General features: G+C 37.4%; 1 long non-coding RNA gene across 1 annotated transcript in view; it reads left to right on the forward strand.

Moving 5' to 3' along the window:
• The window catches only part of LOC138168381 (uncharacterized), a 216,813-nt gene that overhangs the window by 164,663 nt on the left and 32,606 nt on the right, over positions 1-19,544 (forward strand). The gene's annotated exons all lie outside the window — the stretch shown is intronic.

A 19,544-nucleotide genomic window follows, 5' to 3' on the forward strand; every position in this document is an offset into this window, starting at 1 on the left:
TCTATCTATCTATCTATCTATCTATCTATCTATCTATCTATCTATCTATCTATCTATCTATCTGTCTATCTGTCTATCTGTCTATCTGTCTGTCTATCTATCTGTCTATCTGTCTATCTGTCTGTCTGTCTGTCTGTCTGTCTTTTTGTATCTGTATGTCTGTCTATGGGGCAAATGCTGAAATTAGTCTCTCACTTGTATTTAAACATACAGCAAAATACTGAAGATCTTATCTCAATCTAGACTCTCTCCATTTTACTCTATTGAAATTTTAAGCACTTGGCAAATAGGATTAATTTTTTCTGACCATTCAGGTCTTCTAGTGGGATGAATTATTGCTGCTGTTCAAATCACTGTCATAATTGTCAAAGTGAATTATTCGGGCTAGTAATAAAAGCCATTTTTCATGCTAGAGGCAGCTTGAGCAATAGTAGAAAGAGTACTATCTTACATCTAGGAGCTCTGAGTTCCAGTTCTGGTTCTTTTAGTGTTGGGCAAATCACATTAACTTTTCTGTGCCTTGGTTTTCTCGTTAGAAAGACTGGGGTAACAATAATAGTATTAACCAATATTATTACTTGTAGAGGTGTTTTTGTTTTTGGTGAGGAAAGTTCATGAACCGTACTATACTACAACAATGTAACATTATCATTAATGAATACTAAGTCCAATTAAACAGTACCAATAGAAGTTATTACTTTCATATAATTCACATTTTTGAGAATTATCTCTTCAAACTTGTTAGGAGTTCTACTTTGTGCTTGAGTATGTATGTTTGTTTTTGGGTATATATGTTTGTGTTTGTATATAAATGATTGCTTTCTTGAATCATTCCATTATACTTTACAGAAGTAGACAAATGTAATTGAAGAGCCCATTACCAAGAAGACTAAAAGTCAGATTAAAAGTAGTTTTCTCTTCTCTTTACCAAGGTGGGGAACCTGTGACCTCAAGACACTTTGACTGAATCCAAACTTCACAGAACAAATCCCCAACAAAAGGAAGGATTTGTTTTGTGAATTTTGGATTCAGTAAAAGTGTTGTACTTTAGGATCTAGAGGGCCACATGTGACCTTGAAGCCACAGATTCCCCACCTCTGCTAGACCATCTATATTGCCAATGCAATACCCTTAGCAGCTGCTGTGAATATGCAGATGTATTTCCAGGGTTGAACTGAAAATATAGCAAAATCTCTTCCTCAAGGACAAAAACAAGATATTTATTCAGATACCAGAAAACCAACTCCACCACAGTAACAAAGAAGTTTATATACATCACCAATACAGGGAGCTCTACCATCCCCAAGCCTTCCCTCTGTTAGGCTTCCCCACAAACAAGCTCCCCTAGGCAAAATTCCTCCCTCTCTCACTCAGCTCTTCCTCATTCTCTCTCCCTGTTCCACCCTTCCTGCTCCACGGGTTTGGTAAGCTCCTCCTGCCATGGACTCCATGTGACTCACGTTGTGGTCTGGGCTAGAGCTCAAAGCAGGTCACATGGGTCTATTAAGGGTCATGGAAGATCTTCAAATTCCCTTAACATTGCAGCATCTGACTATTAGCCCAACTGGCCTTTTTTGAGAAATGAAATTTGCATGCTGGCAACTCTTTGGTGGGTGATAATAAACATTTAAAATAACAATTTCAGGTTTGTAAAATGCTTTATGAATATTGTCTCATTTGGACCCCACAAAAACCTGTGCTCAAGTTATGGGAACATGTTTTAGAATCTTAAAGAACATTATATGTAATTTAATTCAATCTATCATCAAGCATTTATTAAGAACCTTTGTGCCAGGTACTGAGCTATATGATGGGGATACAAAAACAAAAATAAGAGTCCTTGAACTCAACTAGCTTACATTTTATTAGAGAGACACTCACTTGTTTTACAGATAGAGGAAACTGAGGCCCAGTGATACATTTAATGTCTAGTGATTGGGAAATTAAGGGAATAATAAGTAACAGGATTGGCTTATGAAGTGTCTTCCTTTGACCCCAAATCCAGTGTTTTCCCTGTTGCACCACAGAAGAAGGTAAGTCATAGATGGATTATTGTCTCTGTTTTAAGAAAACTATGGTGAGAGCACAAGTGATCTATCTGCCTTGGTCACATAGCTAGTAAATGTCTAAAACAGGATTTGAACCTGGTTCTTCCTAGCTCCAGGTCTCACTCTTACTACACTCTTCTCTGAAGCTCTGATGGTGCTAAAATAGCTAGGACCTTCTCTATTTTGTTCTTTTGTAAAGTTGTTTTAAAAAATTTCTTACTATAGAGAACTCTTCCCCTTTAAGAATGCTAGCTGGCAACTTGAGAGGAGGGTGAATAAACCACCTGTGATTCATTTAGGGAGAGTGACTGATTATGAAAAAAGTCAGCTGCTTGCAGAAGGAGGAGAATAAAGCAGTTCACAGAAAAGAGTGGCTGGTTAGATAAAGGTTGTTTGGGACTGGGAAGAACAGAATGAGTAAAATAATACTAATAATTAATAATTGCAAATATTTACATAGTGCCTGCTCAAGATATTTTTGAGAGGCAGTATAGATGAAAAGTTTGGCCTTGAGTTATGACAAGTTCAGCCTCAGATACATATTGTCTGTGATTCTGGGCAAGTCACCCAAACTCATTAGGATGGTAAGTCACAATTGTCAATTGGCAAATGACACTTAGTACCTATGTGCAAGGGATTGTGCTAGGTGGCAGGGTCGCTAAGGTGAAAAACACAACAGTTCTTGCCTTCAAGACACTTCTGTTCTTCTGGGGAATAGAAGATGGTAGAGAGATGCAATATGGACACAGAGAAGTAAATAGGAGGTTGTTCTTTATCCTTCATTTTCAAAGAGGACCAGTGACATCACAGGATGATAGCTTTACTTGTGCGTGAATTGGATTTGTGTGAGGCAGGGTTGCACAAAGTCATCAGCCTCACTCTCTCTTCCAGAGCCATATAAGTCCAGTGGCAGGACAAAAATCAGCATAACTGGTGCTGGCCTAGGATGTAGTGGATGACCTTGGCATCTTCCATGTCTATCTATAGTAGCTGCTTCAGCCACCTTCATGGTCATTGTAACAAAATGTTCTCATCTGCTCATTCCACCAGGGAAAGTCTTCATGATCCTGGGGTCAACATCCCCCTAACTCACCAATGGGTTTGAGACTTGTTGGTTACCCTCAACCTGGTGTAGCCTATTTGTTAAATGGGGTCTTCAGGACTAGCACATCTGCTGTGAGGACTGAGTCCTTTTCAGGACTACTCATACATCTTTGGTGTCTACCTTTTACCCAACTCTCTCATCTGTGGCTCCAAAAAGTTGTAGCACATGCAGTGACCACATCCTGGTAAAATAGGATGTAATTAGAAAGGAAGAGCATTAATGCTTGCGGTTACCAGAAAAAAAAAAGGTTTGTGGAAGAGGTGATACTTGAACTAGACCTTGAAGGAAGAGGATTCTGAACAGGGGGAAGGGAGGAGAGGGAGGAGAAGGGAGTACATTCCAGGCATGGCAATTGCCTTGAGCAAATGTGCAGAGGAAAGTTGAATTTGAGGAAAAACTAATAAAACTAGGGGCGGCCAGGTAGCACAGCTATTAAGAGTTCCGGCTCCAATGTCGGGATGACCTGGGGATCGAATCCAGGCTCAGACACTTAGCACCCACCCAGAAATAACTGGCCATGTAACCTTGAACAAGTTACTTAACCCCAATTGCTTAGGGGCTGCCAGGTGGCTCAGCAAGTAAGAGCACTGGCCCCAGTGTCAGGATGACCTGGGGATCAAATCTGGGCTCAGATACTTAACACCACACCCAGAAATAACTGGCCGTGTAACCTTGAGCAAGTTACTTAACCCCAATTGCTTAAAAAAAAGAAACCAACCTAATAAAACTGTATAGGATAAGTAATGATAAGGATATCGAGTAGAAATTGCTAGTGTTAAGAGGCCTTCTATTAGGCAAAACTAGTGAGATTTGTCTAAGGGTTGGAGAGATTCAAAGTGATTAGGTGATTCTAATAAAGCTTATGTTGCAGGGTGTCTCAAATGCCTTAGGGCATGCTATCAAAGCTTAAAAATGTACTGAGACTTGAAACAATTTGCATATCAACCTTCAATTCAGAAACAAAAAAAGCAACACACCAAAACAAACTACAACAAAATTTAAAAAAAAGTTTTCATAAAAGTCTCTGATAATGTCAAAGGCTTTTTTCAAGAGCAGAGTTGGTGAAACATGAATTTGTGATGTGCTTCTTTCCCAGAACTGAAATTCATTAAAAGTTAGAATGTGAAGCATGGCTCCACAATGTCTTTTTCTTAAGTTTTGATACAGAAACCAGTCTTTCTCTACAATACTTAAGTTAACAGAGTCAGGTTGGTTACTACAAAGGTACAGAACATTCCTCTCTATGTAAGACTATTATGTCCTCTATTGTTGGAAATGCAGAACATGGAGAAAAGTACAGAAAGTGAACAATGTGTTCTCAGTCACATGATACAATATTTAAAGTGTTTTCTCCTTGGGTAATATATCAGTAAATACAAGAAATGTACAAAATAGAATAATATAGGATAATAAGCTTAAATTACATCAGAAGAGACTTAGGCTATATTTACAGGATTCCACAACTTCCACAACTTTTAAATCCAGTTAATTCATTGGGGGAAGAAAATTAATCACAGTTGTTGGTCATCAGGAAGACAAAATGACTGATTTTTTTTTGGACCTTTCAAATAATTGTTATGCTATTTTATCAATACAGCCCTAGGCAGGACTGTTAACAGTCGAAGAGGTTCTGGAATTTACATGTAGAGAAAAAATTGAGGCAGAAAATATTTCTGAAATTGATGATATTAAATGATGTAGATTTGAGAACTACTTGAACTCCTAAAGGCCTGTGAGACTGTTGAGAGAAAGGATGAAGGTTGAGTGTTGTTCCAGAGATTATGCATTCCTTACCAATTAATTTATTGTGTTTGTCTGGGAAAAGTCAGAGGAGGGAAAGAGAAATACAAAATGAGTCCAGTTCAAAATATTTTGCATGAATTTTAGATAGGAATTACACCCCAATAGCTACTTTTCTAGGATTTCAATTTCAAATGCCAACAAATATGTTTCCTGCTTGCATACATATTCTAAAGACTATCTCCCCTACCAATGCTGAACATTAACATAAGTTCAATGTTTGCTTTAAAAGTCTAGTTACTCATTTTTGATGACTTTTTCTTAACATAAAAGAATGGGCTGGTTTGTGATAAAGTGGATTTTCCCTTACTTGAGTTCTTCAGATCAAGACTGGATGACTGCTTATTAGAAATGTAAAGGCCCCTCTTATTCTGGTATAGTTTATACTAAATCACCTTTGAAGCCTTTTTCAAAACTTTGAGAATTAATGATTCTGTATCGCATTTTTGGTGCCCCAGTGAATGAATTATTCATATCAAATATCCACCAGATGTCACACCAAAGATTATCAGACTTCATATCCAGAGGTAGAGAGTATCTATTGGATTGGAAGCCCTCCTCAGGAGTTACTAGCTGTATGACCTTGGACAAATCATTTAACCTCTCTAGGCCTCAGTTTCCTCATCTGTAATATGAGGGTACCGTATTCAATGATCTCTAATGTGTCTTCTAGTTCTAAATCCATGATTTTGTGATCCTATGACTTTAAGAATAGTTTAAATAAGAAAATGTTACCTAGTTTGGAAGAGCCAGGAGAGACATATTTTTGTTTCTTACCCCCAAGTTCTAGGTTGGCTCTTTATTTCAGCAGCAAGGCTGGCCAGTTTTCTATACCTTATACCAGATAAAAGCTTTGTAAATCAATGAACTGGGGTCCTTCTGCCCCATGAAGCACTTAAAATATTTTTAGAATGAATCTGGGTTTTTATTTTCCCAAAGAACTACCCGAATTATGCTGTCTCTTGCTTTGAAATGTGTTTTAGATCCTGTCAATGGGAGCATCACAAATACATAATTTATTTGTCAGTGCTGTTACCAACTTCATTATTCCTTTTGCCACCCCCAATCCACCCCTCCCTCCTGCCTTTAGTTGCAGTTTTCTCCCTCAGTTACTATTCAACTTTTTCCTTCCATAAAAGTGGGTAACTATTGCATAGAATTTTTTTTGGCATTGCCAATTCAAACAGAAATCTAATTACTTTGTAACTTTGGGGCACATCTTAACTGCTATTCATTAGTTCTACCCTGATGTTACTATATTTGACATACAGAAGAGCATACCCTTCTATTTTGGTAATAATTGGAAACTCAGTTAAGGGTTAGTATAGATATTAACGAAAATAAGGAAAAGCTAAGATGACTTTGACTATATTTATGACAATTTATAATAGATACTTCACTACAGGTCACAAATAATAATGGCAGGATTATTGACTTGGAACATTTTGTCCATTAGTTTGCTCTTTCTGCCTGGGGATCAATCCTGCTATGATTGATTAAGAGTTTAAAATGAACAGAAACTTAACGGGAATTTGTGGTGGGAATCCTCATGTCCATCCCTACTAATTCTGCCTAAAGTCACCTTGACCTACACATGGCTTTACTTTACTGACAAAATAGTATCTCCTCAACAATTCTTCTACTTGATGCTATTCAACCCTATCAAATGCCTTCTGTCTTTTCTAGGATTCATCCCTAAAAGGTGGCTTAGCCTACACACACACACACACACACACACACACACACACATAACTTTTCAAACCCTCATTTTTGTGAGCCTTGGTTTCATGTGAATGGAATTTAAAGACAGGTAGAGGTAGAAGGTAAAATGTGGGTCTAGGTATCTGGAAAGATAAGAACCAGGCATTATTATCATGCCCAAACCCAATAAATAATTCCTGTTTTGTTGCTATTATTTTGGGTGATGTTGGTGATGCTTTTGAAGTTTTTGGAAGTTATGATAAAGGACACAAAGTTATTATTTCTGTTGGAGAGGAATATTATTATTATTTTGTGTGGAAGAAATAGCTTATGTTTAAAATATGTACTCTGAATCACACAAGAGCCTCAAGTAAAATGAGAAAAACAGTACAATGTCTGAGCAAATTATTTCTGCAGAATCAAAAGGAATCACAGGAAAACTGTTACAGTCTAACTTTGCATTTCTTAACTCCAAATTCATCTTCTGTGATAAAGCATTCCTCCAAAAAGCAGGAATAGATTGTGAAGGATAGTTATTTTTTTACATCAAAAGCAGTATCTCTTCAACCATAAAGGGATAAAGGCCAGAGTTAGTCACTTTAGACATTTCAGTCAGCCACATTTATTGAACACCTACTGTGTTCCACATTCTGTAGCAGCAAATCTGAGAAACAGATAAAACTGCTCCTGAAGCCTTTCTTCTCTGAATATGGTTCTTCAACAATTTTGCTCGAAGAGCAACGTAACTCCCAACTCTTAAGAACACTTTGGAAAGGGTAAATGAAGTGGCAGCACTAGGTTTACTTTTACAACTGAAAAAATGTGTCACATGTATTAATGTCAACAACTGGAATTTTACCTCATTAGGCAATTTCTGATCTAAGGCTCTGATTATTATTCTAAGCAGAAAAAAATATGCTAATTATTCACTCTGAATATAGAAGGAAAAAAGGTGTAAAATCTCCCGTTAGCCGTGTGACCATGTACTAATTGCATGTCATGTGTCAAAATAATGCAGCTCCCTGTGCCTAAAGCAATTAGACATACAGAACTCTATTAATGAAGCACTGTCTGTCACTAAAAATGTTTTCTGTGCTATAGTGGAAGATTAAAATATTAACTTCTCAAATATTTATGATAGTTACTGACAGCATTTCAAAATGTTACTTTTAACAAAAGACTTCTATTCAGCTCTAGTTTTTAATTTGGATTTTGTATTCAAAGGAGATATTAACATATGGAAGATACAGGAGATTTCTAAGGTATTTGGTGAGAGTTTGTGATAAAGGGTAGTTTTTTCCTCAAAGAAGTTTAGAAAATCTTTGCTCCATGACATCCTTTTTCTTTTTCTTCAGCCAGGGATTTTCTGAAACATTTCTGAATGGACACATTGTCCCAGGTTGATTTACCATTTGAAGAGGATATATATGTGTATATATACATGTATATATACACATACATAAATATATATATATATATAAAGACTAAGTATTATTATTAATTTTTGTTGTTATTGCTAAGATTACTCTGTTCTTAATTCATTCAATTCAATGTTAAACACTAAGTACAAGGTGGGGAATATAGAGGCAAAAGAAAACCAGGAAGTGTCTTCTCTGAAAAAAACTTACAATTTATTAAGGGTGGGGGGAAGTAGAAGAGGACCATAAGACACACACACACACACACACACACACATAAATATATAGGTAAGATACAAAGTAGAATGTAATAAGGGCAATGCCATATTAGAATGAACACTAAATTTGGAGTTTAGATAGCCTTGAGTTTGAATGTTCACTTTGGTAATTCACTACTTATGACATTTATTTAATTTTATTATTTACTTTAACTTTTTTTTTTTCTTTGAGACTGGGTCTCTGTATCTCATCCATCATGAAAGTGCAATAGCCACTCAGAGGCCTGACTTGAAAAGTTTTGATCTACTCCATTTCCAGCCTGAGCCTATTTGACCTCTTTAGCTAGCCTGATGGCCCCTCACTTCCACAAGGTCACCATATTGGTGATCAACTCAGTGTAGACACCTGATTGGCTTTAGCCTTATTGTAGCTCAGAACTCTCAAACTCAAATGGATTTACCAGCTTCAGTTTAGCAAGCAGAAGGAATTATAGGAATATGCCATCATGCCTGTCCTACCTATCACGGTATTATACAAATCATTTCACCTCATTGTGCCTCTGTTTTCTTATCTGTAAACCAAGGAGGATGTACCACATGGTCTCTAGCATACCTTCAAACTCTATCAGATTCTATGACGCTTATGAAAGGAAAGATCTGTCCAGGACTTGATATATAATCTGGAAGGAATCACATGCATGGGAGACAGGAACATGCACAAGAGCACAACATTCACTAACAGCAATGGTCAGCAGTCTAATTCATCTTGAACATAGAGTGAATAAAGGGGAGTAGAGTGAAACAAGGCTAGATAAAGTATATCAGAGTTATATTGTAGATGGGTTCAAACATCAAGGTAGAGAGTATATTTATTCCATAAGCAAAGGGAAAATCACTGAAGTTTTTTGAGCCAGAAGAGTTACATCTTCTGGGGTGGCCAGGTAGCACAGCAAGTGAGAGCACCGGCTCCAGTGTCAGGATCGAATCCGGGCTCAGACACTTAGCACCCACCCAGAAACACCTGGCTGTGTAACCTTGAGCAAGTTACTTAACCCCGATTCCTTAAAAAAAAAAAAAGAGTTACATCTTCTGATCTTTGTATTAGGAAGATTAATTTGCCAGCTTCGAAAGATGGATCAGTAAGAGGGGAAGATGGAAGATGGGAGATCATTTAGAAAACTATCAAAATAATCCTGATGAGTGGTTATGAAGGCCTAGACTAGTGTAATAGAAAATGTGACTGGAAAGAAAGGCAACTAGCAGCAAGCACCCTACCATACCCAGGATGGCTGCTAACACAGGTTCTTAGATCTGCTTTTCTAAAGGAAAGCTACTCAAAATGGGTTAACAATTTTGCTTTAATTAAACATATGTCATTTACCTAGTTCAGGGGAAAAAGGTCAGTATCCCGAACTTCAGAGAATACAGAGGTTATAAGCAGACAAAAAACACAGAGAAACATATCAGCAGACAGGCCTCTAGCTGTCTGACCATTACATCCATACCTAGTCAGTTCCCAGAAAGGGAAGAATCAACATCTGAGTTTTCAAAGCGGGGAGGGGGTGGGAGGAGTGCGGGGGTACTCAATGGCTACCCAGATCTGATCAAATCACACAACTCTTCTCAAAGTGAGCCCCAAAGCAAAACCTCACATCAGGGTATACATAGCCTTCTCCTGTCTCAGAGAATGTCACAAACCTCTTGACCCACTGCCCAATCACAAAGTAACAAGGTGTGGGTGTTCCTAAAAAACAAACCTCCCACCACAGGCGCCAGGTGACCACATTCAGCCTATTAGGGGGCAGAGTATATTTTCAAATGAAGGAAGGTTCTCAGAGTCCCTTAAGCCTATCAAAGGGCCTAGGGGCAGGGAATATCTTAACTTCCCATTCCCATAACAGCAACACAGAAGAGATATTGTTCAACAAATTTAATAGGATTTGTCAACTAATTTAGACGGTTAGGGTTGGGTTGAGGTGAGGGAGAGGGAAGAGTCACAGAGATTACTCTGGTCTCAAGTTTTCCATCAACAGAAAAAAGGGAGTTTTTGGAAGGTGAATTGTTAAGGGGGGATGATGGTGAATTCTATTTTGAACTTGTTGTTTGAAGTGTTAGTGGGACTCACAAGAACATATCTAACAATCAAAATAGCTCACATTTGTATGGTGTTTTAAGGTTTGCAGAGAGTTTAACAAATGTCATGTCATGTGAGCCTCATAGCAACCTTGTGAGATAGCTACCAAGATTATCCCTATTTTACAGATGAGAAAACTGAGACTGAGAGAGGTTAGGTAACTTGGCTAGTCATAAAGCTACCAAGTATCTGGGGTAGAATTTGAACTCATGTCATCCTGACTCCAGGTCCAGTGTTCTATCCACTGAACCACTGAAGAGCCTCAACAGTCAGCCACTAAACAGTCAATAAAAAAAAAGTATTAGAACTCAAGAGAGAGAGAGAGAGATTGGCACTGGAGATTTAGAACTGGCAGTTATCTTTCTAGAGGCTTTATTTGGAGCCACGAGAGTATATGGCATCACCAAAGGAGAGATGATGGAGAAACAAAAAGAGGGCAAAAAGAACTTTGGAAGGAGAAAGGTAGTGGAGTTGGCTGTTAAATTTTTCAGTGTGAGCATTTATCCCTCAAAAATCAGCAAATGTTATAAACCAGGTGTCGACTTATTGTTTTGTTCATTATCTAGACTTAAGAAAGTACTGGGAAAATGTTAATGCATACTGAACTCAAAAGTCTGTGGTGCATAGATTTTATTTTCAGAGTTAATTGTTAAATATATACTGACATACCTTGCTTGGAAGGAATGTTTGAGTAGATAGAGGAATCACAAGAGATCTCCAGAAGGTGAGAAGAAGAGTGTCCTGAAAGAAGTGGTGATCAGTAGTGTAGAATATTTCAGGAAGGTCAAGAAGGATGAAGCCTGGGGGGGAAGATAATTGGATATGGCACTTAAGATGTCGGGTTAGTAATCTCTGAGATCTCAGTTTTACTAGCATGGTAGAAACAAAAGCCACATTTCCAGGAGTGGAGGAGGAAGTGGTTATGAGAAGGAAGAAGTAAACAAAGCAAATACAGACAATGGGAGAAGAAAGATAATAGATGATGGATGTTAGGGGAAATTGATGATATCTTGGAGGGTTAATAGGATCAATAAAATGTTTCTTTTTTTTTTTTCTGTTTTTAATGGGAAAACAAGGACTTTTTTTTTTGTAAGATAAGTAAGACATCACAACAAGACAGTGCCTGTTGGACAAACATATCATGTAATATGTTGTTTGGATCCAAATTGATAGGTGATTTATAAAGTGTCTAGAAATTCCTCCTTTTGAAGTGATTTCAGAGCCTGGTGTATACTGAATTCTGTGACATGAGCCTAATCACAAAGATAAAAAAAAATTTGTTGTTTTCTAATTTTCAAAGTGCCTTAGCTCCATGGCCAGTTGTGATCTTCTGGCTGAATTTACAATCAGGATATTCGGGTACAATTAAATCCAACAAACATTTATTAAGCGGTCATTAGTATCAGATCCTTGTGATAGGTTTTGGGTAAGATAAGATATTTAGAAAAGACATAGCCCTTGATCTCAAGGAGCTAATATTTTAGTAGGAGGATGTGTTACCTAAATGTAATGTATGGTGGTGGGCATGTTAGGTAGTGCAAAATGAAAAGAGCACTATGTAACATCAGTGGCAAGATAAAAGCAAGCTTCATGGGGAGGAGGGCATTCAAGGTGAGCTTGTATGGTTGGGCTTTTCAACAGGTGATGTGGGACAGGACTACGATACACTGGTAACAGTGCAAATTAAATTAAGATTGTAGAAAGGAGTAGAGTGTTTGAATATTTCCATTTGAGAATACATGGAGGGGAGTAACATGAGACAAGGTTGTAAAGGTATAATGGTACTGGGTTGCATTATTATTTTTCATGAACAAGATGCCTCACATAGAGATCAGTTTAGATGGCCTTCAACATTACCTATAAATCTAATATTCTGTTATTCAATTGATGGTCAGGATGTCTTGATCATTATGGCTATATCTCACTAAATCTTTTTTTTTTAGCAGTTATTTCCTAAAACTGTCTTAAGTTTATGCAGAACAATCCTTTACTAACTCTCATTCAAGGACTAACAGCTGACATAGCTATGAACCAACACTATTATGCCTAGTGGTATAAATCACAATAGCAAGATGGTGGCAGGTATGGGGAATCTATGGCCTTCTGGCCACATGTAGCCCTCTAGGTCTTCAAGTGTAACCCTTTGGGGAGTTAGTCAAAAGGATATGGGATATTCAGTATGCTTGCCATCTTGGGGTGGGGTTAAGGGAAAGATGGGGAGAAAAATTGTAACTCAAAATCTTGCAGAAATGAATGTTGAAAACCAAAAATAAATAAATAAAATATTAATTTAAAATATAATTGGGAAATATTTAACAAAATAAACACAACTACAATTTAAAAAGAGAAGAATAAGAGATCATTAGAAAACAAAACATAACAAAAATCCTCTAGTATGAATCTTTGTTTTTAATAAGCTGTGGTCTCAGCTACATATGTACCTATCATCTCTATCACTTCTTTTCTGTGGAACCATAAGACTAAACCTAAAACATATAAACAATTCCTATACAAGATAGTTTAGAATAAGGGAAAGAGATCTGGATTTGTAGATATGGGTCATGGACTTAAATTCTGGCTTTGATACTACCTATGTGACCTTGGAAAAGTCACTTTACCAGTTTAGGCCTCAGTTTCCTCATCTCTGAAATAAAGGGATTGCCTCTGAAGTTCCTTCCAGCTTCAATCTACAATTCAAATTTACACAGAAATATTCTGCTGTCCTCTTGCCTGCCTATATAGTTCATCAGACAGGTGATGTGGGACAGGACGTACTTCGATTTGTAGATAAAGTCAAGAATTTCAGGGCTTTATGGATAATCTGCTTTTTTCCCCTTCAGAACCTGGGAATTGCCTATTTGTTCAAGCCAGCAACAAAGGTAGATTATTTATCAAAAGACCCTAAATGTTTTCTTAGAATCTAAGAGTTAGAAGAGACTTCAAAGTTTATCATTTTCAAACATAACTGAACAGGAGGAATTCTAAAACAAAAATCTTCCTCACTACAACTTATACCCATTGTTTCTTCCACCCATTTGCCTTCTGGGGCAAAGCAAGAGCTATAATCCTACCTCCACATGACAGTCTTTGATATTATGACACTAAAGCTACCATGTCCCCTCCTCCTGGTGTGATCTGACCAGAAAAACAGGAAAGGGATGATAACCTCTTTCATTCAAAGCATTTTCTTAACACAGACTAATGTTAAGATTATATTAAGTTTTTGGCTGCCTTGAAACACTGTTGATTCATAGTAAGTTTGTAGTTCACTAAAATTCTCACATCTTACTCACTTGTAGTAACTGCCTAGTCATGTTTTTCTATCCCACACTTGAACAGTTGTTGTTTGGTTGTTTATTTTTTAACCCCAGTGTGGGAGTTTACATTTATCGCTAATAAATTTAATCTTTTTAGATTTGGCTCATTGTTCTGACCTATGCAGATCTTTTTGGATCCTGACTGTCATCCAATATACTGGTTATTCCTCTCAGTTTTTTGTTACCTAAAAAAGTAATAGTCGTGGCATTTGCTTTTTTATCCAAGTCACTGAATGGAATAGCGTCAGTTACACATTCCTGGGCCACTGCTTCCCTCCAACTTTATGTGATTCTTTGTACTGATAGAAAACTGGAGTTAGAAAAGTTAACTGGGGGTAGTTAGGTGACAGAGTGAATAGAGCACCAGCCCTGGAGTCAGGAGGACCTGAGTTCAAATCCAACCCCAGACACTTAACACTTACTAGCTGTGTGACCTTGTGCAAGTCACTTAACCCCAATTGCCCTGCCTTCCCCCCCTCCAAAAAAAAAAAAAAAGCTAAATGACTTTATTCTGATAGTGTCAGAACCAGACAGGAACCCAGGTTTTTTGATCCCCAGTCCAGTACTCTTCCCCCTATGTCACTGACTTTGTGTTGGGGAGGAGAGAAATATACAGGTATTCACTTAATTCAGGATCAAATATAAAATTCTCTGTTTGACTTTTGATTGATCTTTTCCTACCTTTCTAGCATTCTTACACTTTACTCATCCCTACACACTCTCCAATCCAATAACACTGACTTCCTTGCTGTTCCTCACTCTATTTCCCAAAGCAGAGCATTCATACTGGCTGCCCCTCATGGCTAGAATTCACTCCCTCCTCATCTTCATCTCTGGCCTTCCCCCAACTTCTTTCAAATCCCGGATTAAATCTTTCCATGTCTCCCTTAATATCCCTTTCCTCTGTTTGTTATCATGTATTTATCTGCATATATACTGTTTGTACATGTTTGCATGCTGTCTTCCCCATTAGACTGTGAGCTCGTAGAAAGCAGCAACTGTTTTGTGCCTTTCTTTACATTCCCAGAAGTTAGCACAGTGCCCGGCACAGAGTAGGCACTCAATACCTACTTGTTGACTTGAGCTCTGACTCCACATACCTATCCTATCAATAGCCCACATCTCTTCCATCTTAGAGGCAAAGGGTGTGGGTTAAATCCTGCCTCCCCTACTTGTGTGGCCTTGGTCAAGTCACTGCATCTTTACAGGCCTTAGTTTCTTCATCTGTAAAATAAGTGGGGGGGGTGCAGACGGGACTAGATGATCTCTAAAGCCTCTTCCAGTTCTACATCTATGATCCTATAAAAACAGATTACTACAAGTTGTTGTTGCATCACAGCTGACTCTTTGAGACCCCATGTGGGGGTTTTCTTGGCAAAGATACTAGAGTGGCTTGCCATTTTCTTTTTGGGTAGCTTAAGGCAAAGGGAGGTTAGGTGACTGGCCCAAGGTCACATAGATAGTAAGTGTCTGAGGCTGGATTTGAACTTAAGTCTTCCTGACTCCAGGCCTAGAGCTCTATTCACTGAACCATTTAGCTGCCTTTACTACAAAAAGCTATATGCAAATAAATGGGAAAATTTTAGAGAAATGATTATTTTTAACATATTTTATTTTCCCCCAATTACATAGGCTTTTTTTTTTTACACTTGACTATGCCAAGAATTTATTATTCAATGTTACATTAAAATACACATTTATAGCATTCAAAAGAGAAGCAACCCTGTGCCGTCTAGAGAGGCTGGTCATGGCTGTTCTAGAGGAATGTGGACATCCTCCATCTTGGGCAGTATCATACAACTCGATGTTCTTACTCTTTATTCCTAATATGTGGAACTGAATTGTAGAGTGGGCGCTACAACCATTGCAAAGATCATCTTCTGATTTTCTGCTGCCATTGGAGTGTGTGCTACATTACCCAACTGTCATATCTGGAGCAGAGTGCATATATAATGGACACCTGTAGTGTTCTTTTAACATTTCTTTATAACGTTTTGTGTAGAAGATGTCCACAGGGCAAGACAGGAGCAACTACCCTTGATATATTGTATAGTTCCACTGGTTTTATATTCAGTCATTGTTTCAACTGCAATTACTTCTCTACCTAGCTTTAGTCTATACTCCTTAGGTAATTTTAGTGCCAATTACCCTATTCTGAATTACTGCAACAAGCTCTCTATTCTTACCAAATCTCATGTCCTACTTGCTTCAGCCAAAAATTTGACAATGTTTTTTCAGATGCTGTGAACTTCTTTTTATCTCTACTTCCAAACTTCTTGGGTAATTTGTGGATTTTCTGGTAATTTATACTTCAGTTTCCCAAGGTTTAGTGGTATAAAACTAGAGACATTTCTGTTTGTGTGGGTTGAAACCAGATCTGCTGGAAAAGAAACCCCTTAGTCTTAAAATCTGGGAGTTGTACAAAATGTAGTCACAGTAATTATTACTCCCCTCCTATCTTCATGAGCTGAAGTCCTTTCGTCTGGTGCACAGTATTTTATGTGGATGGACTCCAAGATCTCTTCAAAGGTCTATGATTTTCGGGGAGGGCACCCCACTATGCCTTAGTACACAGAGAGCCTTCTTGAGTTCACAAGATTCGTGTTGCATGTGAGAAATTCATCACCTTGTAGCCATTCTGGTGATGAATCTCTCTGAACTTATGCTGATCCTTGTAAGAGGAAGACAGGTATGTAGTTTGTCATTGGTCCTATATTTTAACTTTTTTAGGACTTGTGCTCTACTGACATTAACTTTTGACAACCCAGGGTCTGCTTGACAACAGGTTAGGCATTGGGAGAAGACTTCTGAGGTAGGAAGTCTCCTGGTACTGGTTCTACTTGCTGCTATTACTACTATTATAGTAGTGGCTTCCTTTTTAGTTTCCAGTGGAATTTCCAGTAATTCAAGAAGTGGTCCTATCAGTATATATGATATAGAGGGGCCATTTTTTTTCAAGCATTTAGCATATTCATTCTAGACAGATTTTCTTGGAAAACTTGGTCAAAGGTATCAAAGATAAAAAGAAACATCCACATGTACCAAAATATTCATAGAAACAATAATTTTTTGTGGGAGCAAAAAACTAGAAACCTAGTAGATACATATTGATTGGGGAATGGCTGCATAAATACTGGTATGTGAATATAATGGAATATTACTGTGCTGTAAGAAATGATGAATCCAGAGAAGCATGGGATGAATTTCACAAAATGGTAAAAAATAAAGTAGGCAGAACTAGGAAAAAATATACCCAATGACTATCACAATGTAAATGAATTGAACAACAACAATAAAAAAAGACAGAAAGCTGTGTATTTATTATGAACAAATTTGACCTTGAAGAAGGGATATAAAAATGCATCACCTTTAGTCCTTTGGAGAGATGAGGGGCTATGGGTGTAAAACCTTACAACATAATAAATACAGAACTTGGTTAATTTTGTTAAACTGCTTTCCCCCCCTTTGTTATGAAAGAGACAGCTCTATGTGTAGGGGAAGGGCAGAAGTAAACTGGGAAATGAAATTTATGCAAAACCAGAAGTATGTCAATAACATTATTATTATTTTATTTAAACAAATAAATGCTCGTTAAGCCACCACATGCTATATACTTATTTTTGTTAACTGAAAAATAACAATCTCAAAACCAGTTGAATTTCCATTTGATAAACTTAACTGCTGAATGAAATTGTTGGCAGTCTCCACAGTCTTTTTCACTTTGATTTAATTCATTTCAATTCAACAAGCATTTATTAAAGGCCTATTAATATATACCAGGAAATGTGCTCAGTACTGGGGCTAAAAGACAAAAATGAAACTCTTTCTGCCTTCAAAGAGCATTCTTTGAAGGTACTAAGGTGAAACAATTTGAAGCTAACCTCAGAGTGGCTCTTAAGCACCTTTTCCCAGATGCTTTCAAACCTGTTGCATTAAAGTGGAAATATTGACTCCTTTTTTATTCTCTCTTTACACAACTCTATTATAGTTTCTAGCTGTGATAAAATCTTTTTTAGAAACCTCATTTAGTTAAATTGCACACAAACCACTTTCTTTTACCTGAAAAAAAAATCACTTTTGTGGGGAAACATCAACTTCTGCATTCTTTTGTTTCCTTTCACATTGTCAAACAGTTCTTTAGGTCACTGTGTGCTACATTCCAACCTTTATATATTTATTCGCTTTCAACTTTTTAACTTGCAAAACATTTTAATGCTATTTGCTACATACAATTGACCTTGTCTGGAACTAACTCAAGTTAGAATAGACCATCCCTGGCTTGTAGTTTTCTTCTATTTCTAACTTGGACAAATAATTTCATCTCAACCCAGTTTACATGATTCCTACAACATAATGAATTTTCTCCCTCAAGTAGAGAATAATTGAATGACAAGTAGTGTATTATGGAGATGGGGCTGAAGTCAGAAAGACCTGGATGACACTTTACTTCCTCTGGCTCTTAGTAGCTGGGTGACCATGAATAAGGCTCTTAACCAGTATGAGTCACCCTTTTGTTATCTGTAAAATGGAGAGTCACTTCAACTTGCTTTAAAAAGTAGTTATTAAGTACTCAGTACACATGTGGGGAGAGGCAGTGTGGCATAGTAATTTGCGGAGCAGCTTTAAATAGTGTTTTATTTTTCTCTAGTTACATGTCAAGCAAGATTTTAGCATTGATTTTTGTAAGATTTTGAGTTCCAGATTTTTCTCCCTCCCTTTCTCCCCTCTCCTTTTTCAAAAAAGGTAGATAGTTTGATATAGTTTATATGTGTGTTATTATGTACAAAATATTTCTATACTGGTCAGAGTTGTAAAATAAGAAACAGATTAAGAAAACCATGAGAAAGAACAAAATAAGTGAAAAAAATATGCTTCGATTTGCATTCAATGTCCATCAGTTCTTTATTTGGATACAAATAGCCTTTTCCTTTGTTAGTCTTTTGTATTTGTTTTGGATCGTTGTGTTGCTGAGAAGAGTTGAGTCATACATAGTTGATCATCACACAATGTTGCCGATAACTGTGTACAGTGTTTTCCTGGTTCTGCTCATTTCCCATTAGTTCATACAAGTCTTTCCAGAATTTTCTGAAATCTGCCTGTTCATCATTTCTTATTGTACAATAGTATTCCATTTACATTCATATACCACAGCTTATTCAGCCATTCCCCAGTTGATGGGCATCCATTCAGTTTCCAATATTTTGCCACCATGAAAAGGGAAGCTATAAATACTTTTGTACATGTAGGTCTTTTTCTCTTTTTTATAATCTCTTTGGGATGCAGAGCAAGTATTGGCTACAAACAGTTTTACCACAACTTAGTTCACTTCTGGGTATGGTGTAGCCAGTGGATGCCAATGCTTTGCTTGTTGGATACAACATCTCAGCTTCCAGGTCAATACAGTACAGGACTGGTTCGAGCAGTTTCCTCTTTGGGGTTTGGCTGCTGGACCTCTTATGGCTATTCTGAATTTTTGAAGTCCACAAAGTTGAAGACTGGTCTATTCTATCTTGATACTCATCCATCTAAGATCATATTGGCAAAGATGATAAAAAGAGAGCATTATCATTGTTGGAGGGTCTGCAGGAAGAAAAGCACACTGGTGCATTATTGCTGGAACTGTGTTGTGTGGTCCAGCCATTTTGGAATGCAGTTTAGAACTGTGCCTCTAAATTAAATAAACTAATGCTGGGCCTATATCTGGTTGAGACCATGATGGTCTGGGGGAGTGCCGTCTACTGGCAAATAATGAGCTTGTGGATCAGTTTGAGAGTGAGGAAGATATAGGTTAGAGTTTTGTCTA

This window comes from Petaurus breviceps, unplaced genomic scaffold (genome assembly GCF_028583685.1).
Source record: "Petaurus breviceps papuanus isolate PSGF00001 unplaced genomic scaffold, PetGlider_PUasm1.0 37, whole genome shotgun sequence".
NCBI classification, from domain to species: domain Eukaryota; kingdom Metazoa; phylum Chordata; class Mammalia; order Diprotodontia; family Petauridae; genus Petaurus; species Petaurus breviceps.